Genomic DNA, 22,927 nt, shown 5'->3' with positions numbered 1-22,927 from the left:
ACTTTTCTGTTCACTCTTGTTGTGACCCATTTGTCTGCCTTCTTTCCCAATTTTTGGGGAGAGATCAGATCTGAGTCTACCAAGTACTGATGTAACAAGTCAGATACACAATTATTCAAAATATGCTCTCTCAGAATAAGATTATATAGGCTTTCATAGTCAGTCACCTTACTGCCATGTAACCATCCCTCCAAGGCGTTCACTGAACAGTCTACAAAGTCTGTCCAGTCTTGATAGGACTCCTTTCTTGTATCTCTGAACTTTATCCTGTATTGTTCAGTGGTTAAGCCAAATCCATCTAAGAGTGCATCTTTCAAAACTTTGTAGTTGTTGGCATCACTTTCTCTGACAGTAAGGAGCCTCTCCCTACCCTTACCAGTGAAAGATAGCCACAAAATAGCAGCCCACTGCATTTGAGGGACCAAATGTACCATACAGGCCCTCTTAAGTGCAGCAAACCACTTGTTGATGTCATCCCCCTCCTTGTAAGGGGGGACTATCTTGAGCAGGTTGCTTGAATCTTGTTCTCTTACAGGATTACTATCAAGAACACTGCTGCTGCTGCCATGGGGAACTAACCCCAACCTCTGTCTTTCCCTCTTTACATCTAGAGATTCACTGTCTAAGGCTAACTGTTGCTGTCTCAGCTTCAGTCTGGCCTCATCCAACCTCAGCTTTCTGAGTTCCCCGTCTAGGGTGTTATCCTCAGGGTGGGAGGCTTGAGAATTCTGAGACACAGAGGAAATGTGGGAATTGGCAGAAGTGGACCTGTCTCTAACTGGCTGGACTCTAGTTACCTGGCCTTTTGGAGTGAAAGGTGCCCTGCTGGTGTGTCACCCCCTCCCACTACTAGTTTCACTAGCTGGCCTGTTAGCTGACAGGTCTTTGAGGAACCCTCACCAGAGTCCTCAGGGCCCTCCCCTGAATCTTCATGGGTACCCCCCTCCTCTACCTCCTGATCCTGGGATGGGCCAGACTGGTTCTGGTCACTTTCTAGGTGAAGGCTAAGGAGAAGATCTTTGGTAGGGTTCTTACCGATGCTTAAACCTCTTTCTATGTAGAGACCCCTCAAACCTTTAAAGTTTAAACTACCATAGATTGCCTGGATAACTGTGGGGGTGGTCTCTACTACAGACATAGTTGTAGGAAAGAGTTTAAGATAGAGATAAAAAAGTTTTAGAAAGTTTAAAGGAAAGAGAAAACTTTTCAAAACTTTTGAAAACATTTTAGAAACTTTTTAGAAAGAGAGTTAAACTGTTTAGGTTAACTATGTATATGTTTAAGTATTTGGAATATGTTTTTCTTATGAAAAGCACCAATGACAAAGTGGTAAAGCAGTTACAAGTACTTATCCCACCGCTGCACCACCAATGTAGGAGGCTGGCCTGGCTTATAATGGGTACCTGATGGTACTTACACCTTGTGCCAGGTCCAGTTATCCCTTGTTAGTAGATTAGTAGTGTTCTAGCAGCTTAGGCTGATAGAGGTAGCTATAGCAGAGAAGCTTAGGCTGAACTAGGAGACATGCAAAGCTCCTACTACACCACTTATATCATATAGGTACTATTTCATAAGAAACACAATACTCAGAGTTACTAAAAATAAAGGTACTTTATTTTAGTGACAATGTGCCAAAAATATCTCAGAGGATATACTCCCTTAGGAGGTAAGTAAAATACACAAAATATACACTCAAACCAAAATCAGGTAAGTAAACAGAAAAGTAGTGCAAACACTGTAGAATACACTAGGATGCAATAGGCCTAGGGGCAACACAAACCATATACTAAGACAGTGGAATGCGAACCACTTAGGGACCCCTGGCCTAGTGTAGTGTGTAGAGGGTCACTGGGAGAGTAAGAAAACACTAAGGGTGTCCAAGATACCCCACCCTAAAACCCTGAAAAGTAGGAGTAAAGTGATACTACTTTCCCAGAAACACACTAAAGTTGTGATAGGAGATTCTGCAAAGACCACAACAGGCTGCAAAGCACTGAAGACGGATTCCTGGACCTGAGGCCCTGTAAAGGAAGGGGACCAAGTCCAAGAGTCACGAAAGTGTATGGAGGGGGCAGGAGCCCACTAAACCCCGGATGAAGGTGCAAAATGGCTGCCTCCGGATGGAAGAAGCTGAAGATTCTGCAACAATGAAAGGTGCCAGGTACTTCTCCTTTGTGCAGAAGATGTCCCACAGAGTGCTGGAGGATGCAGAGCTGTTTCTTTGGAGGAAGACCGCAAACATGTCTTGCTAGCTGCAAAGGTCGCAATTGAAAAAGGGTGCTGCCCACGCCCAGGAAGGACCAGGGTGTCGCCACTTGAGAGAGGAGACAGAGGGAGCCATCAGCAATGTAGAGAGCCTATGCACAAGAAGACAGCACCCGCAGAAGCCCTTGAACACGGGTTCAAGAAGACTGAGCACGGTGGTCATCTCAACACTAAAAAAAGAGGGTCCCACGAAGCCAGAGGTCAACTCAGAGAGTTGAGCAATGCAGGACAGAGTGCTGGGAACCTGGGCTTGGCTGTGCACAAAGGATTCCTTGCAAGAGTGCACAAAAGCCCTAGCAGCTGCAGTTCACACAGTACACAGGATTACTATCTGGCGAGGGGAGGCAAGGACTTACCTCTTCCAAATTTGGACAGTTGGACCACTGGACAGTCTGGGTCACTTGAGTCCACCACCTGTGTTCCAGGGGCCACGCTCGTCAGGATCAGAGGGGTCCCAAAGTACCGGTGACACTCAAGTTTGGTGCCTGCTGGAGCAGGGGGAAGATTCAGTCGACCCACGGGAGATTTCTTCTTGGCTTCCAGTGCAGGGTGAAGGCAGACAGCCCCCAGAGCATGCACCACCAGGAAACAGTCGAGAAAGCCGATAGGATTAGGCGCTACAATGTCACTGGTAGTCTTCTTGCTACTTTGTTGCAGTTTTGCAGGCGTCCTGGAGCAGTCAGCGGTCGATCCTTGGCTGAAGTTGAAGAGGGAGATGCAGAGGTGAATTATTGCAAATCGTTATCTGAGGAGAAGCCCACAGGAGAGACCCTAAATAGCCCTCAGAGGAGGATTGGCCACCTAGAGAGGTAAGCACCTATCAGGATGGGTCTCTGACGTCACCTGCTGCCACTGGCCACTCAGAGGCCTCCATTGTGCCCTCACACCTCTGGATTCAAGATGGCAGAGATCTGGGACACACTGGAGGAGCTTTGGGCACCACCCCTGGGTTGGTGATGGATAGGGGAGCTGGTTTGGTAGTACCCAGGGTCCATAGTGGAGCCCCGGGGATGCATGGGATTGGCACCCCAATACCAGATTTGGCATGGGGGGCAATTCCATGATCTTAGACATGTTACATGGCCATATTCAGAGTTACCATTTTGAAGCTACATATAGGTATTGACCTATATGTAGTGCACACGTGTAATGATGTCCCCACACTCACAAAGTCCGGGGAAATTGCCCTGAACTATGTGGGGGCACCTTGGCTAGTGCCAGGGTGCCCTCACACTTAGTAACTTTGCAACTAACCTTCACCAAGTGAGGGTTAGACATATAGGTGACTTATAAGTTACTTAAGTGCATTGTAAAATGGCTGTGAAATAACGTGTGCGTTATTTCACTCAGGCTGCAGTAGCAGTCCTGTGTAAGATTTGTCTGAGCTCCCTCTGGGTGGCAAAAGAAATCCTGCAGCCCTTCGTGATCTCCTGGAACCCCAATACCCTGGGTACCAAGGCACCATATACTAGGGAATAATAAGGGTGTTCCAGTGTGCCAATTAGAATTGGTGAAAATGGTCACTAGCCTGTAGTCACAATTTCAAAGGCAGAGAGAGCATAAGCACTGAGGTTCTGATTAGCAGAGCCTCATTGACACAGTTAGTCACTACACAGGGACACACATTCAGGCCACAAACTATGAGCAGTGGGGTCCTGGCTAGCAGGATCCCAGTGAGAGAGGCAAAAACAAACTGACATACATGTAAAAATGGGGGTAACATGCCAGGCAAGATGGTACTTTCCTACAAGATGCTCATGCCCTGGAGTTTCAGGTATCACACCAGTAAGCCCTAATCCAGTGCCACTAGGAAGATTTGGGGCCCAGTTGTTCCTTACCTTCTTCAGCACTCTGGGCAGGAGAGGTTCCGTCAGGAAGGCATACAGGAGTTCCATGCCCTACTGTAGGCAGAATGAGTCTCTGAGAAACAGCATTCTTGGGATGTCCAATGCACAAAAGCACTGACACTGCACATTCTCATAGGAGGCGATAAGTTCTAGCCAGGGTTTTCACTTTTGCTGGAAGACTCCTTGTATCACCTTAGGTGATCTGCTACTTGTCAGCAGCTCTGGTACTTGTCAGCAGCTGAGTTCCTCCACCCCTGGCATTCAGAGATCCTGCCAGGTGGTTCATCACCACAGAAATTCCCTGGCAGTCCAGCCACTTCCAAAAGTATAGAGCTTCCTGACAGACCCAATACCCCATTCCTGCCCTGTTTAGTGCATTACAACATGATAGTAGTGTTATCCGTGAGCACCTCTACCACCCTTCCTCTGATGGTGGGTAGGAAGGCCTTCAACACCAAACAAATCACTCTCAACTAAGTTTTGTGGTGTTGGGCTTCCGTTAGAGACTAATGGCCAGAGTCCCTTTTATCTCCATCTCTCCCAGTTGGCCTCCCAGCCCAGAAGTGATGCATCAGTCACCCCTATCAAATCTGGTTGGGGTAAGTAGTGGCCACCAACCCAGTCACGGTCTACCTGACACCCTGCAGATCTTTGGCAGTCTCATCTGAATTCTGCATACAATATGACATTCTCCTGGTGCTGTGCCCACTCGGACTTTAGATCCCACTCGCAGATCCCCCATATGCCATCTAGCCAGTTTCACTAGCAGGACTCCAGCAGTTCCAGCTGCCTCAGTCATCCACACGGAGATCCAGGACAGAGGCTGAAACACTGGGATCATAGTCTGAATGTTCTGGCCTTTCCGCTCCGAGGGAAAGGCAAGAAATTGCGCCACATTCACAACTCTGATGAATGGGAGTATCTGCGAAGAAGTCAGGTAAAACATCAGCACATTAATAGTGAACCCCAAAGATATCAGGAGGTTTCCCATCATCTGGAGGTGGTCTATGACTGCCTGGAACAAGTTGGCAGTTGGTTGAGTTCAAGACAGAAGGAATCACAAACTTTTCTGCATCACACCCATCCTAGATAGTTATGGTTGGGGATGCCAGAAGGTTGTTTCGAACAGCTGGCAGAATCTGGGCCACAGTGTCCTAACAATGCATGAATTTAGTGTCTTAGGGGACAGCTGGCTTTGACAAAGCAGGAAAAGGTTTGCAGAAGAGAACGTGCATTTGTCAACTTTTTTTGCTTTACAGTGATGCAGGGTGGTATGGAAAGAGTTAGTACTCACTGTACTGCTGGATGGCTGAACTACCAAAATCTCAATATGGAAGGATGTGTAAGAAAATAAGGGGACTGTTTTTTGTCTATGGCGATGAGCGGCCTGCCTCTTGACTAGAGTTCAAGAGCATGGTTTTGCCTAAGTACCCAAGAGGGTATCCATGAGGGCTGAGTAGGTGCATGGCCAGGCTGGAGAACCTCTGTAAAGACATTAGCCTTTACCTCCAAAGGAGGATGTTGTAGTTCTAGTACTTCTCCTGCCACCCCTATTTGATAGCGAAGGAGGATCTTTCCTCTGTTGCAGGGTCGGGAGGAGAAACAAGGCCATTGTCTGCTGAAGTATCAAGACCACTGGTATTCTGTAGTTCTTTGTGCCCATTGTCCTAATCAGTCATCGCCCTCAAATTTATTCATATTATCAGAGTCAGAGCCAACAATATGGTGTAGTGTCAGAGTCCGTCCGCACCATAAAGGCACAGTTTCTGAACCAGAAAGGTTGCCGAGAGGCTAAGCACCGGTGGGATTAGGACATGGCCATGACCGAGACGAATTCAGCTTGGAGCCAGAAAGCACAATGGGTTGTGGATCCTCCTCCAGCATCTAAGCAAAGGGAACTTGCTCAGGGAAAGCAGAGGGAACCACAGTTGGTACCAAAGGCAGTGTTGATCCTGAAACAGTATCAAGTGGAAGAGATAGTGCAGTGTGCTGACTGTTGGCAGAAGTCCAACTGGAGTACCTGGTGAACCCTTGGGGCTCAAAGGCACGGTAAAGTGCCAAAGATGCACAGCATGGCCTCCATAAAGGCCTTGACTTCAGGAGCATCACCAACAGACCAAGAAATGTGGGGTTCATTGGGAAAAAGGCTCAGAATCTGCTCCTCAGAACTAAAGGAGAGAGATAGGGGTGACAGGCTGACATCCTTGCGCCTTTCTCTGGAGTTCAAGAGTGGCAGGTAGGAGCCAATTCACACTTTGATTTATTGTGTTTCTTTTTGGACTTAGCTGAAGATTTCAACTGAGACAAAGATCTGCCATGGGAAGGGATCAGTCAAAGAGTCTTCCAATGTAGAGTCGTATGGTGTTAGAAATGGGGTTCCTGGTTGGCTAGGGTAGGCACCACAGCCAGGTAGGGTCCACCACTCTAGTCAGGGCAAAGGTGTTAAGATAACCCCTGCTCAACCCCCTGGTAGCTTGGCATGAGCAGTCAGGCTTATCCCAGCGGCAATGTGCAAAGCGTTTGCACACTAGTGACAAAATAAATACACCACAAAGAAAACTCCACAAGTTACATAAAAAAATACTGTATTGCATAAAACATCATTAGACCAAAAACGACATGAATCAGTAAAACCCTGCTACACAAGCAGTTGTCTGATCATTACACAAGTTACTAGAACTTTGCAAACATAAGCAGTTGTCAGATCATTACACAAGTTACTAGAACTCTGCAAACATAAGCAGTTGTCAGGTTACCAGTATCAACAAAGAGAATGCATACATCAGGAAATCATCAGCTGCATTTTTATAAATGCAAAATAAGGAAATCTTTCCATTATGCACCTGTCTAACCAAACCATATCCCCCCGAAGGCATGTAATGCAGAACCTGAAAGACTCTGGGGCGAAACGCATAACAAATTACTCCAGGTCAAAACATACAGTACAAAAGCACATGAGGGCGTAAGCACAATAAGGAACTGCAGAAGGTGAGGCAATCAGCCAGTATACCTTCGACAAGGCAGTCACAGGACCTTGGCGCTTCTTTCTGGGCTTATACTGTGCGGACAAGACCTATAAGTTAAGCAGAGGGCTCCCGCACTTCCACTACTGTAATTACGGTGAGAAAATCACAACTGGCAAGACCGGAACCTCTAATGAGGCTCGCTTCCCGATCTGCCCACGTGTCCATGGGTGCCCTCCGAGGGTATGCTCTTCTGCCTAAGAGCATGGCGCTCCTGCGCGCCTCTCAGGGGAAACACTAGAATCGCAGGCAGTACCTTAAAAGGAGGCAACCCCACTCATCTCACTGGGGCCACCTCAGGTAAGTGACCTTCAGCCAGACAGGGCCTGTCTGGGCAAGAGATAAAAAGACAAGTGAAGGACGCACACTGCTCCCGCGAACCCCCAACCCCTCCCCCCTTTCCTGCCAGCTGCAGTTCCCCAGGAGATGGGGAGACTTCTCCCGGTTCTGGGGAGAGCCCGCTCTCCTTCTTAGGTCAAACATAGCAGCGCCCAAGGGCTGCATTTCCACCGAGTTATCTATTTAGGCTTTTAGTCACTCCCACCTCATGCCCATCACTATTGCTCGTTCTTGAGCTTGCCCTTCAAAAATCCTGTTATTATTGTTAAATGCTTTACGTTTGACCCTCCTTGGGGTAGTTTGGTTACCGCCTTGGACATCGACCCTGTTACATGGCTAATTGCACTTTTGCTGAAACATTTGACTGCAAGCAAACTTCTTTTTCCTTTTGTCGAGCAAAGGCGAGACCTAGTGTACTGCAAATGCTTGTTTTGTTAGCCATCGCTCTCCCCTTAGAAGAAATATAGCCCTCCTCCTCCTCTGCAGTCAGGGCCACTCACGAAGGCAGCGGCCTTGCCACCATGAGGCAACAGGGCCCAGCTCGGGTTCCTGGGGCGGCTCAGGCAGCAGTGAGCACACGTGGCAGGAAGTAGGGGGTCCTCCATCCTCCGCCCACACAGCTGTAGGAGAACGGTGCATGAGCTTCTTCCTTCAGGATGCCACCGCCCGGGGCTGAGAAGAGCCAGCTTTGTCCCCGCTGGTGGGTTCTAACAGCCTGAAGTGGTGAATGTGCAAAAGTTGGTGTCTGCTCATGCCCTGGGAGCACTACAGGAAGTGCATTCTTCATATTCATGAGGTAGGTCATTTGCTACCCAATTTGTGAATTTCAAACAGTGTCATTGACAGTGTTGTACATCAGAATATCCTACTCGCAAATTGCGAGTTGCTAAGTCTCACAATTTGCAACTCACAAAACCTGATCTTCATATATGTGGCCCTTAGTCACACATTTCAGGTGCTATAGCAACACCTGTGCCTGTGCATTCTGTTAATGATGATCAGCTAAGACACTGTCAGCATACCACATTTCACTGGATCTGGATAGCAAAGTGGGCAATCCATGTTCCGTGCCATGTGGTCATCATTACACACACATGATCCCTGACATTATGTTGTCAACGGGAGCATACTCGGCTTAGGGGACACTGTCAATGGGGCATTTGTTACCTACATACAACTGTGGCACATCTGTCATGGACCACTGAACGCATGAAAATTGCAGACTGAAAATTGAGCCACATGTCCATCACAGGGTAACTCAGTGTCCCTTGATGCACAAGCCACAATACCCGATTCACTTGTATTGCAGTGCACCAGGAAAGTGCTATTGAAATTTTCACCCAAATACAAATCATGCCATGGAGTACCATCTGAAATGGATTAGCCACATAGGGTTGTAGTAGGGTTTAACACCACGACTGTCAGGCCCAGTGCATGTGTGCAGATGTGTGGCTATCACTCACCGGAGTGTCAATGTGAGCTTGCAGTGGTATGTCTGTGGTACTGTCTTTATGCAGGATCACCAGCTCACTCATGTAAAATGTTACACACTGTGATATGTTGTCCACGTGTATGTACAGTGATATGACATTGAGCATATATTTCCTTTCCATGTCTTACAGGTGAACCTTCCCCCTATACCATCGGGGAAGTGGCAAGATTTCAGGACCCATACGTATCCAGTAGGTGTGATAATGTCAGTCCCGTATAGTGATTGCAGCTGTTTTGTGAGTGACTCATGTGTTGCACTCATTGCAAGATATGATGAGCTGGCACGTGATCTGATATATTACTAGGCTGGATGGTGACAGTGTTTCTTGCAAGGGTTACCCATTCACAAACAGAGAGTCATATCTTGGGTGTCCTGTGCTGTGCAATAAGCAGCAGCGTGTGAACAAGGTGATTACTAGCCACATGTAGGCCCACTTGAAAGTGCACCAGTGTCAGTATACTGGCACTGGGTCATACCTTCATTCTCACAACACAGTGATGGATCAGTTATCCACAAACATGGGTGCATCCCTGTATTGTAATCTATATGTAGGACTGTATGGGTAATTGTCCCCCAGCATGTAGCCCCATAAGTTGTACTCCATTTACGTGACACTTATGTGGTATGTAATAGGCGTGCATGCAGGTCAAGGCCAGATGTGTGCTGGCATCAATGTGGGTGTTTTGGGGATTGTGTTGGCAGATCAGGTGTCGATGGGTGTCCAGAACTGGACACATGAATGTAGATGTGAATGACCTATGGATCCCTTATTCCTAGGCAGCCCTCCTCACGTGTTCCACTCACTAAATCCATGTATAAGTGGACATACCTTCGTGGTTGTTCTCGACAGTTGTGATGATGAATTGCATGCCCATCACCCCTGAGGTACAGGGGTAGGGGGAACAACATATATGTAGGTAGATGTGATGGTCACAGTGTACATGAAAGTCATCTCATTCAAGCGTGCATGTGTCCCAAACACTGACCACTTATGATTACCAACTCCATACCATCCTGCCAATTACATCTACCAGTCACTGGTCTTGTGTGCTTTGAAATTGACTCGGATGATAAAGATTAGTGGGCCTGGCCCATGTGAAGTAGTTGCTGCCTTTGCATCGAGTCACATTGCACTGCATAAATGCACAGATCACTTCTTTTGGTCCAACTATTGTTATGCTTTGTTTTGGTGTAAATGACATAATCGGTAGGCAGTGTTGACATTACATTCATCAGGGACATTGTATTATCTGTACAGTGATTTGGACTGCATGTGCAAGTCGAGGCAGTGTGTTAGATTATCATCTGTACATGCATCACACAACGATGACACTGATGGTTGCCTGCCTCATTTTTAAAGCTGCCAACATGGATGTTGCAGAACTCAGGGCATTCCAAAAGCGGGCAGTGCGATATCACCACATATTGGATGTTGAGTCCGGGTACTGCAAGATGGCACAACGCTATGAAAGAGAGCGAGCCACAAGGGAATTGCGGGAATTAAGCCAAGGGGGACCCGCACCACACCTACACAGGGGACCACAGCCACCACCATCACATCTGCCCCACCTGCTGCACCATCAACATCAGCACCACAGCCCACCATGCCTGCTGCAATGGACATGTCGGTAATAAGGGAGTTCCAGAGGGACATGAAAAAGGTCCTCAAAAAGCTAGACAGCATACAGAAGGATGTTGACAGGAATACAAAGAGACTGAAGGCCATCAAGAAGACACTCAGGAGGGCCAACCTGTGAACTCTTGCCTCCCCTCACCCTTAGTTCAGTCCCCTCCCTCCTCATTATGTTTTGTAGTGGGTTTAAGGGGTTTAGTGATAGGATAAGTAGGTTTGGGAGGTGTTTTTTCATATTATTACATGTTAGTTTGTGGGTGGAGGAGTTCATTTTGGGGCTTTTGTGTATATATAAAAATATATACATATATAATTTTTTTTTAAATAAAAAAATATATATTTGTTTAGGATTAAGTAGTATATGTTTAGGTTAGTATATGTTGTCCTGCATGTGTCTCATTATATAAGGGTGGTGGTGGGGGGGCGGGGGGGTGGAAATGTTTAGAGTGTGTTGTTAAATGTGGTAAGTAAGCTTAGCAAAGGGTAGTTAGGGCCAGCTGTGGGTAATGTATAGTTAGGATAGATTAGGTTAGTATAGGTGTTTTACATAGTTTTAAGTTCAGTTCCATGCATAGATAATAAAAATGTGGATACTCCCTTACTGCCTGTGTCATATGCTTGGGGCTCAGGGTCTTTGCATGAGTGTACAGTGCCAATTGTCTGTTGGCCTGTGGATTCCGTCTTGCATCCACATCCCTCTCTCGACATGTTAATTACCACTTCCAACTGAGCTGTCACATTGGCAGCTACAACAAATCTAAGTCTCAATGCATCTGCCATCCATTGTACCCACCACTCAACGTGACTATGGTTCCCATGTATTGGACAGGTAGGTGTGCTTTTTAAGCTGTAACTGTCTGGATCCTGTGTCGGGGTGTTGGGCACTGTGGTACGTCTGCCTGCAGCCCGAAGTTCATGTCAACACTGCTAAACTGAGTAGTGCCAATTTCAGATGAGGTCAAGTATAAAAATTTCACACCAATGTGTTCCACTTGTACTCCCAGCTGACGTTATTGGCCGAACACTCTTACACAACCATTCCTGATGCATGTAGTGGGCGAGGGATGCATGTTTTTAAACAAATGCCACATACACAGTGACTTGCTTGTAGGGGACGTGGCCAGCATTGACGTTCATCATGTAGATAACTTGTGCATAGATATCTGCCCACATAATTTCCGCACTCTTGTATTGACACACTGTGACCATAGACATTTTACACACATCAAAAATCTCCAAAGTAGATGTGTCACATTACACAGACAAAGTAGTTGTGTAGGTGCTGTTTAAAGTGCTATAGTGCAATAATTACATAGTCCAGGTCTGTGACCCCATGTGAAACCATTGTATCGTGACACAAGTGCAAGGTTGAGGGACATGTCATTGGACATGCTGAGGTGAAGTGTTGTTCAGTGCAGGGGAACATGAATTGCCAATGGAGTGGTGAGAGAGAACTGCAGTCCATAGTGGAAAGGTTAACAGTGTTTCAGTGAAGAGTGCATGTCACCAACTGTAGCAACACTGGCATGTTGTCAAGCACAGGACAAAGGAAAATCACTGCCCATGGAGCATGTTCCGCATCTTCATCCTCTGATGTGTGTGTTGTCTCCTCTGCTCTGGAGAGTGGTGCTGGTGGGTTTGAGGGGGCCACACACACTTCAGTGGTTGGAGAAGTGGACACCAAATTCCCGGCAGCTGCCATCTGTGGAACTACATATGGCATCACTGCAGCAAGGAAGAGCTGCTGATTATTAGGTATGGGTAACATCCCTGTGGTTGGCAGCCATGTCTGCCCCGAGGGAGGCCAGTACCAGGTGCATGGAGTCCTGCTTGTTGTCATGCATGCAGAAGCAAGATTGGGAGGGCAGGTGTTGTGGCAACTCCCTCACAGCAGTGGTTATGTCCCTCACATACTGTTGTACTCCATGCAGTGGGGATTGTGTGCCTTGTTTGGCTGCTGTCTGCTCAGCTAACGTTATCATGCGCATGCACATGCACATACCCTCAAGGCTAGCTGCCATAGTTTGCATCCCCACCTGCATCTCCTTGGCCAGCTCCTGCTGTACTCGTACTACTTGGGTGGTGGGTGGGTCCTCTGGGAAGGTTGCTACATGAATGCTCCTCCTTGTGACTGGATGTTGTGTCTGGAGGGTTCCCAGGACATCTTGGAGGGTTTCCTGGCTGATGGTTGCCAGCTGGTCATCAGGGTAGTCCAGGACAGGCAGATCCACCGGAGAGCCATCATCCTCTGCAAGGAGATAATGTAGTGTCTGTGTTGTGGCAGTTGTAATGTGACGTAACTGACTTCCTACTGGTACATTGTCATCCTGGTTCCCATGCATTGTTCCTGTCATTCATGTTTGCAGTCTCTCAGCCCTATGCCCCACCTGCATGTCACATGTAGTGATGGGCAGTTTGGGCAATTGTCTTTGTCACATCTTCTAGGTATGGGTTCTGTCCAAATTGTGGATTGCTACCTTCTTGTCCTCATCAACCCTCTCTCTGCTTCCATTTGCATGGGGAGGCCTTGCAATGAATGTTGGTGCGCTGATGCCACAGTACCACACATGATAATACGGCCCTGTACCAGTCTTTCATTTTTCACATACACCTATGCATTGCTGAGACCTAGCACCACACCATGCATGGCATTTCCCTGAGACAATGCAGGTGTTACCATTGGTAGTTTCTCATGTTGATGTTCCCGTATGTGTGCTACATTGCATTGCACTGATGGAGCTGGCAGAGTTCCGTTTCCTCTTGTGACTTCGGGTGTTTTCGCCTTCCTAGACATGTCCTCCCCCACAATGCAGTTGTCTTTGCACTATGATACCTGAGATGTTGCATGGTGGCATTGCAGCTATTGACACAGGCACAGAGGTAAACCCAGGGATGGTGAGCATGGGTATGAGATTACTGGTGTGTTCATCATTATGTATGTGACAGTGCCTGATAGTTATTGAGTCTATGGACATGACCAGTAAACAGGAGTTGCACTTGGATAGGGATTGATGGGGATTGATCACGTAGTCATACTGAACCCTCATTTAGAGTGTGTTTGTTCCATGGGCACCTAATTGCCATTTCCTAATTGACCAGCGCTAACAGCACAGGTAGCTATGGCAAATGTTGTCATTGGGGAATGCCGCTTGAGCTAATGGCCTGAGACTGGGTATTGTCCTATAGTTTACAATCTGACAATAAGAGCTGTCTTTTGACACCACACCAGTTTTACGTTCTACCACACCCTCCTGGTCTGCTTCAGCATTTCCACCAGCCTTGGCATGGCGGTGTATCCCCATGCAAAGGTTGTTCGTGTTGTGTTGTGCCCATGGATGCCCCTGCAAAGCCCATGCACCTGGCATGGACAGTGCAGGGAGTCCCATGCCCTGCCTCTTTTCCCTTTCCACTGCCTGATTTGCAGGGCTGACATGCATTGTGTAGTAGGTATGTGCCTCCCTTTTCTTGCACTTGGCATTTTGGTCCCCCAAGCAACTTACCCTGCATATGTGTTGTTTCCTGGTAGTCTGCGCTGTCCTGTGATACCAGTGACGATTTCCTCCGGGATGACAGCTGCAACCATCTCCTCAATCTCATCGAGGTCCTCTTGTGGTGCTGGACTCCCACCTCCAGTCTGCAGTGCTGCCTTCCTTTTCCTTGCCATTTTCTCCTTGGTCCTCCGCTTGCAGTCATGCCAGTGTTTCTTGCATGCAGTGACAGTTCTCCTGACCTCTGCCACTGTTAATGTTGTCCACAATCTGCTGCCAAATTGCCTCTCTCCTTCCAATTGGCAATCTAGAGGTGATGAAAAGTTTATGCTGGTGCTCTGTCACCTCTCTCACCAGTATTTCAGGGTCCTCCGTGCTGAAGCGTCACTTCCTCTTTTTCTCGTCTCTCCCCTGGGTCTTGTCAATGTCCTCCTGGCTGGTTCCTGGTTATCTGGGGTCTCTCCTGGCTTTGTGGATCCATCTTGCATCTCCTTTGCACTGTTTACTCCGTTTGCATCTCTTTTTGACACTATTGCGGGCAAAAATGGCACATTTCTATTTTGCAATGTGTTTACATGTCGTATACCTGATTAGTACATTTTTTCCTGTGTCAACATCATTTTGCCTTACGACAAGGCAATGGTTAGCGTCATGAAAAATGACTAACCTGCTCTTAGCGCCACCCAGCGTCAATAGTATAATTCTGACACATGGGCGGCGTTAAGAAATGGCTCTAGACAGCGCTAAACTTTTTGACACAAAACAGTGTTAGCTCAGTTTTGCGTCAAAAAGTGTAAATCTGGCTCTTAATGTCGGAGTTTGCACTGGTTTGGCACAAGTGGTATCTGAGCAAGTAGAGGAGAATAGCATATGTAAATATTCCTGACAAAACTTTTGACATGGCATTCCTTAGTGACTAGTGGGAAGGGTGCTCGGATGCAAAGCTTTGGCGTTTGAGGTTTTCTTGTGTTGCAAAGAAATCTATTTGCAGTGTTCCCCATTCTTGAAATACCTTCTCCAACTTGTCTTGCTTTAGCCTTCACTTGAGGCCACCTTCTGCCTGAGCAGTCCATCTAAGTGTGTTTTGAACTCCTAGCAGACATATGGTTATGTAGCTTTGAATAGCCCGTTTTCATATATGTTCTGAGCTAGTTTGGACAGCAGTGTGGCTTTGTTCCACCCTACTTGTTGCGATAGAAAACTGCGGTTGTGTTGTCTCTCTAGACTGGTACAGTTTTCTGTGACCTATCTGGATGGCCTTCGGGGCTTTTTTTTTTGGTTTAATAATATATTGCATTTTTCCACACAAGTGAGATACATCATCAGAATAATAATGACCACTGAGAGGAAGAACATACATCAGCTTCCCCCACCGTACAGATCTCATAACATACATCCGTCCATCCCCAACATCTAAACAGGTTAGCGGCCTCTCAAGCCACCCCTACAACCCTCTCTTTCCCAACCCGCCTGACAGGACAAGGTCGAGGTCTCATGGAGACCGGCACAGAGAATAAGCTTGAGAAAATGAGTTGCCAAGAAATCTACTCCTCGGTCCCATGCCATACATGCTGCAAAAGCCTTCCACACTATATAAAAATTTTGTCTGTGAATCTTCAGTTATAGATGAAAGTGTCTCTACTGCACAAATGGACTAAATCTTATTTCACCAAACATATAGGAGGCACATCCAGCTGCTTCCATACCTGCACTAAGGTTAATCGAGTAGCAATCCGAAGTTGAGAATTTAGTTTATTCATAGGTGTTAATGGGGAAAAGAGTCATCTTCAGGATCACCCAAAAGACTAATGTATTTTACCTCCAACACATTTATGCTTCTCTTCATCCTCAGGGCTCTAAAAGCTCTTGATGGCCGAGTTCCTAATGTGGGCTCCCCCAAGCTCGTGTACGATACATCTGTCGCTATGGTTACAGAGGGAATTGGTTGTTTGAAGAGCCTGTCTACAGTGATGCTTTTTTTTTATACCACCACTGAATTTCTTATATATATATATATATATATACACACACACATATATATATATATATATATATACACACACACATATATATATATATATATACACACACACACACACATATATATATATATATATATATATATATATACACACACACACACGACAATCACTAGATTCCTCACAAGTTTCAGGTATGGGGAATAAGGAACAAGTACGATGCCATTATACAATTAGGTGTCCCCCACAGTCCTCATGGTCAGAGACTATCCTAAAATATGCAAATTCGCACTGTCAATGCCAGGATTCTTAATTGGAAATGTGTTCTGCTCCCAGTAGTTTAGGCTTTTACCCCCCCCCCCCCCCCAAAAAAAATAAAAAATCTTTGTCTCTCTAGGAAGGAGTTTCCCAATGTTTATAGAAAAACTCAATATGTGGATCATTTGCATCACTACATTTATACCCCTGTGGTATTGTATGAAAGACTTCACCTTTACCAACCAATCGTCCAGGGAGGGTCACAAATTCCACCCCCCAATCCACTCCTGAGCTGCCACTAATGTGAGACATTTTGTAAATACACTTGGTACAGATTTTATCCCGAAGGGGACAACCCTGAAAATGGTCAATGACGAACCTCAACTTCTTTTGTATGCTGGAGGGAGGAGCCAAAATGGCAGCCGGGACGGTCGCTTGATACAGGCGCTGCGTCCCCGGCTCGGTTAAGACATCCTGAAGGGCGCCCCCGCAACCTTGGTGAAGTGGCCGGGGCGGCGGCCCGACCAGGGGGGGACCGGAGCATCTGTAGCGAGCCGTACGCACCCCTTGGGGGGCTGGTGAGCCAAGGCCAGGTCCCGAGGGCCCGCGCCGGGCGCGGCGACGAGCGGGAAGGGCTGCCCCTGCGGCACCGGACGCGCTCTCGCCTCGAGCGGCTGGCCCCCGCCCCCCCCCTTCTTTTTTTCATCGCGGCCAGGGGGGCTGAAGAACCGCAATTACACGGGCCGGAGAGGGAATTCCACACGGCGCCCCGGGGCGCGCGAGGCCGGGGCAGGCCCGGGAGGCCGGAGTGGCATTTTGGGCGCCACGGCGGCAGAGCCGCGTGAACACGCTGCAAAGCACAAAGAAGGGGTGCCTCTGCCCAGAATTATAGACGCATCGCTGCGGCGGCTCAGAAGGAAGCAGAGAATACCCAGCAGGAGCTAGTGAAATGAAGTGAGGGGGGGTACGGGGGGGGTAAAATTAAAATCAACGCAGAGGGGACATTCCTGGACACCCTCCCCCCTCTCCACCTCATCATCAATGCAAGGGCGCAAGACTAATAAGGGCCGCGTGCCCCCATAAGCTTGGGCCTATCAACCTGCACAGCACAGACGGCTGGTGCGTGCTGCGGGCGCTGGGGCCGCGCTGGTCCCCCCTGCGGTGGGCGCCTGCCTCGATTGCCCTGCGCTACACAGAGCCCATCCGCGGCTCCCGACGTTCGCCCCACTCCTTGGTCCCTCCCGGGCTGCGCCGCCCACCTGGGCCCTCAAACACGCTCCCCCGCCATCTGGGGAAACCTCTGGCCCCAGGCCCCGCCACCACCTATGAGGGTGAGAGTGCTCCCCTCCAACCCCTACGTTCCCCACACACACGGTGTGCCCCGCAGACAGCCTCACGGGAACTTAATGTCGGACCACCGTGACAATCAACGGCCGCAGCATTTGTTAACGAACACAAGGTCACAGACTACAAGCGTGCCTAAACAGGGCTACGCCCTCCCTTGACATTACTAGCCAACCTCACGCTCTAAACGACGTATGGGCACACCACACCCAGGTCACTCAGCAAAAGTTTAATTCAACGAATTAAGAGGACCAAAAGTGCGAAGTTACTGCAGACTGGGAGGAGATCTCGAGACAGCCAAAATGGCCGGCAGAGCCAAATCAGCTAAGAACTCAGAACCACTCAAGGACTAACACCTGCTGACCAACAATCTAACCCATCCCTACAGTCACTAGAAAGCACACTCTTGGCGCGCACTGCTCAGTTCGAGAAAGTATTGCAGGCAATCTTGGACACTAAGTCATCTTTGGAAAACAGAATTGACGCAGTTGCGCAAGACTTGCACCTCCTGCGAGTGGACCACCGAAGTCTAGCTGAAAGAGTGAAAACTACAGAAGCTGAAATAGCCGACTTAACTCCAATAGCACAAGGAAACCAAAAACAGATCCAGCGCATGGATGAGGAGCTGAAGGTACTTTGGAGGAGATCGGAGAGAATGTAAAGCAGGGCACACCGCAACAGCGTGAGGTTTCTGGGCTTTCCAGAAAGTATGCGACAACCGGAATCAGAAATCTCCTTAGAACAGTGGCTAATCAAGGAGGTGTTAAACGGGGCTCTATCCAAGTTTTTCTTAGTTGAAAGAGCTTACAGAATCCTGGGCAGACCCCTAGACCACTGATTGCTAGATTCCTGAACTATAGAGATCGAGATGCAATACTGCAACAATTCCGCAGTAAAGGCCCATTCAAGTATGAAGACTCGATCATTAACGCATACCCAGACTTCACACAAGAGGTGCAGAACCAACGCAATTCTTTCGTCAAAATTAAACAACGCCTACGGGAACACAACATAAAATATGCCTTGCTTTTCCCTGCCAAACTAAGGGTAGTAATGGAGGACCGCACCCACATATTCACAAACCCCGAAGATGCCTGGACATGGCTACATGCCAAGGGCCTAGCACACCCCCGGGAAGACACGGAAGGGGATGAGAAATGGCAAACTCCTGCTGCAAGGAAGCGACCCAAAAGACGTACCAGAGGCCAGCCCAACGACTGGCAGGCAGCAGAAGAAAGAGCAAAAGTGCTAAAAGAGACGCCGCTACACATGCAAGGTCACAGTGCAATTGCTAGGAAACCCCCAGAGCCGGGATCGGACTCAGATACGGCCAGCTCCACATCCACGTTAACAGGAGAATTAGGTGGGCCAAAGGTCACCCCCAGATCCGCTGACAAACTTTAAACTATACACATATACCCAGAGAGACCGCCAGCGATAATGCTCGAAACCTGAAAATTTCCAGAGACTCTGTGGTACCGCCGAGGCGTGGGGACAATGCGCCTCCAACAATATGTATCTTTGATATAAATACTAGGCTAAGTTATTGGGGACATCTGGGGGCGGATCACGATCGGCGGTTGGGGCCGGAGGGAATAATCTCACGCCTAGGGGGGGGGGCGCCTGATGATATTAGCAGACTAAGTCTGTGGAAAGATGTGAGCCCCTTATAAGAGCCACATCTGTACGATATGAGAATCCCACTATGCAAATTCAACCGGATATGGGTTACTTCACGTATTTTTAAGTTTAGTAGTTTCACAATAGTTGAAAGTAGTATAGGGGGTTTAATAAGGGGAGTTGAGGTTAATAGTTTAGTAGGAACGCAAGTACCGGAATCACTTAATGCACAAAATGAACACCTACACCCGCTATATTTAAATACCAGCTACAGAAAGGTAGTGACCAGGTGGGCCAACTCTAGAGCCCAGATCCTTAACATAGCAATGCACCCTCAGAACCGCATATGATGTCTTCCAGCAACAATACTAAAAACCAGTATATCATAGTAACATGGAATATCAGGGGCCTTGGGGCGCTGAGTAAACGGGCTAGAGTGCATGCTCGACTCAACGACTAGGAGTGCATATTGCCATTTTGCAAGAGACACACATGTTAGAGGGGGACCTATTATTACTCAAACTTATACACTAAACGCACCTCATTCACAGCTACACAACTTGAGGCTTTTCTTGCGGACTCCTGCCCCAACTATCACAAACAGATAGAGATATAATCGAAACCCCCATAACAACAGAAGAAATAGAATTAGCCCTTGCACAGCTGCCCAGGAATAAAGCGCCTGGGGCAGACGGCCTCCCCTCAGAATATTATAAAGCTCACCTACCCAGCCTGAAACCCCATCTGCTAGGAGTGTTCACAGAAGCGTCGACTAAAGAAAGCTTGCCCATATCCCAAAGGGAAGCTATGATAGCGGTACTCTCCAAGCAGGGCCGGGACCCTACGGATGTCAAATCCTACAGACCATTATCACTTCTAAATACGGACTGCAAAATATTAGGCAAAATACTAGCTAATAGATTAGCCCCCCTCATGCACTTATTGATACACGCAGACCAAAATGGCTTCATCCCAAAGCGCAACACCTTCCTAAATATTCGCAGATTACTGAGCATAATGGGGGATACCCCCGTGACGCACAAGAGGAAATGGTGCTCTCACTAGACATAGAAAAGGCCTTCGATACGCTGGAATGGGATTTCCTATTGGCCACGATGGCTCGCATGGGAATAGGCCCCAATTATATCCGCTGGGTCTGGACATTGTATTCCAATCCAAGTGCGAGGGTGAAGACGGGCGGGGTGATCTCTGACAGTTTCTTGATCTCTCCTGGGACACGTCAGGGCTGCCCTCTACCCCCGATATTGTTTGCCATAGCAATGGAACCGCTAGCGGCAAGAATACACCTCATGGAACATGAATGGGGAATAATTAGGAACGGGTTATACCACACGATCTCATTATACGCAGATGATGCTTTACTATATATCAGAAACGGCCGCACAGTTATTCCCTCTGTAATATCCTTATTGGCTGAGTTCGGAGACCTGTCAGGCCTTGTGGTAAACTGGGAAAAGTCCTGTGTGTTTCCCCTGGTGAAGAGGGCTCCTAATAATCAGGATGCTCCTACGATAGGGCACCTAAAGTGGTGCCCGTCAACATTTAAATATCTTGGGATAAACATATACCACGACACAAAAGACTTAAGAGACGGAAATCTAGGGAGGGCGCTAACCTCCATAAAAGGCTCCTTGCAATTCTGGAACAAGCTCCCGCTCTCGCCGCCCGGCAAGGTGGTGATTGCCAATATGCCGATCCTACCTAGGCTCCTATATTATTTTGCGGCTCTGCCGATAATTATTCCCCAAAGCTTTTTTGGCAATTTAAACACAGCTCTGCTGCAGCTCATTTGGGGTGGTGGCAGAGCACGGGTGGCACTAACCACACTGCAACGCCCGTTGGACAATGGCGGCCCGGGAACTCCCAACTTTGAAAGATATTACGCAGCCGCACAACTTCAGTGGGTCCAGTATTGGATCCACAGACCAGAGCAGGCAGAACCCATGAGCCTGGAGCCCCAGCGGAATGGGTCCCCCCTCATAAGCTGGCTGACAACTAAGCTCCCCAAAACGGAACAGGTCAACCCATTGCTTGCAGATGCGCACGTGTGCTGGACTAAATATGTGCAAAAAGGAGCAGATAAGCTTCCTTACTCCCCACACATACCACTTGTAAGGAAATGCCTCCTTGGCATGGTCACCCCCTGACTTTTTGCCTTTGCTGATGCTATGTTTTGAATTGAAAGTGTGCTGAGGCCTGCTAACCAGGCCCCAGCACCAGTGTTCTTTCCCTAACCTGTACTTTTGATTCCACAATTGGCACACCCTGGCATCCAGATAAGTCCCTTGTAACTGGTACCTCTGGTACCAAGGGCCCTGATGCCAGGGAAGGTCTCTAAGGGCTGCAGCATGCCTTATGCCACCCTAGAGACCCCTCACTCAGCACAGACACACTGCTTACCAGCTTGTGTGTGCTAGTGAGAACAAAATGAGTAAGTCGACATGGCACTCCCCTCAGGGTGCCATGCCAGCCTCTCGCTGCCTATGCAGTATAGGTAAGACACCCCTCTAGCAGGCCTTACAGCCCTAAGGCAGGGTGCACTATACCATAGGTGAGGGCACCAGTGCATGAGCACTGTGCCCCTACAGTGTCTAAGCAAAACCTTAGACATTGTAAGTGCAGGGTAGCCATAAGAGTATATGGTCTGGGAGTCTGTTTTACACGAACTCCACAGCACCATAGTGGCTACACTGAAAACTGGGAAGTTTGGTATCAAACTTCTCAGCACAATAAATGCACACTGATGCCAGTGTACATTTTATTGTAAAATACACCACAGAGGGCACCTTAGAGGTGCCCCCTGAAACTTAACCGACTATCTGTGTAGGCTGACTGGTTCCAGCAGCCTGCCACACTAGAGACCTGTTGCTGGCCCCATGGGGAGAGTGCCTTTGTCATTCTGAGGCCAGTAACAAAGCCTGCACTGGGTGGAGATGCTAACACCTCCCCCAGGCAGGAGCTGTGACACCTGGTGGTGAGCCTCAAAGGCTCACCCCTTTGTCACAGCACCGCAGGACACTCCAGCTTAGTGGAGTTGCCCGCCCCCTCCGGCCACGGCCCCCACTTTTGGCGGCAAGGCTGGAGGAAACAAAGAAAACAACAAGGAGGAGTCACTGGCCAGTCAGGACAGCCCCTAAGGTGTCCTGAGCTGAAGTGACTCTAACTTTTAGAAATCCTCCATCTTGCAGATGGAGGATTCCCCCAATAGGATTAGGGATGTGACCCCCCTCCCCTTGGGAGGAGGCACAAAGAGGGTGTACCCACCCTCAGGGCTAGTAGCCATTGGCTACTAACCCCCCAGACCTAAACACGCCCTTAAATTTAGTATTTAAGGGCTCCCGTGAACCTAAGAATTTAGATTCCTGCAACTTACCTGAAGAAGAAGGACTGCTGAACTGAAAAACCCCTGCAGAGGAAGAACAGAAGACACCAACTGCTTTGGCTCCAGACTTACCGGCCTGTCTCCTGCCTTCCAAAGAAACCTGCTCCAGCGACGCTTTCCAAGGGACCAGCGACCTCTGAATCCTCTGAGGACTGCCCAGCTTCAAGAAAGACTAGAAACTCCGGAGGACAGCGGCACTGCTCCAAGAGAACTGCAACTTTGTTACAAGGAGCAGA

Source organism: Pleurodeles waltl, chromosome 1_2 (genome assembly GCF_031143425.1).
Source record: "Pleurodeles waltl isolate 20211129_DDA chromosome 1_2, aPleWal1.hap1.20221129, whole genome shotgun sequence".
Lineage (NCBI taxonomy): Eukaryota > Metazoa > Chordata > Amphibia > Caudata > Salamandridae > Pleurodeles > Pleurodeles waltl.
The sequence above is the reverse complement of the archived record's forward strand: the minus strand, read 5'-3'. Positions refer to the sequence as shown.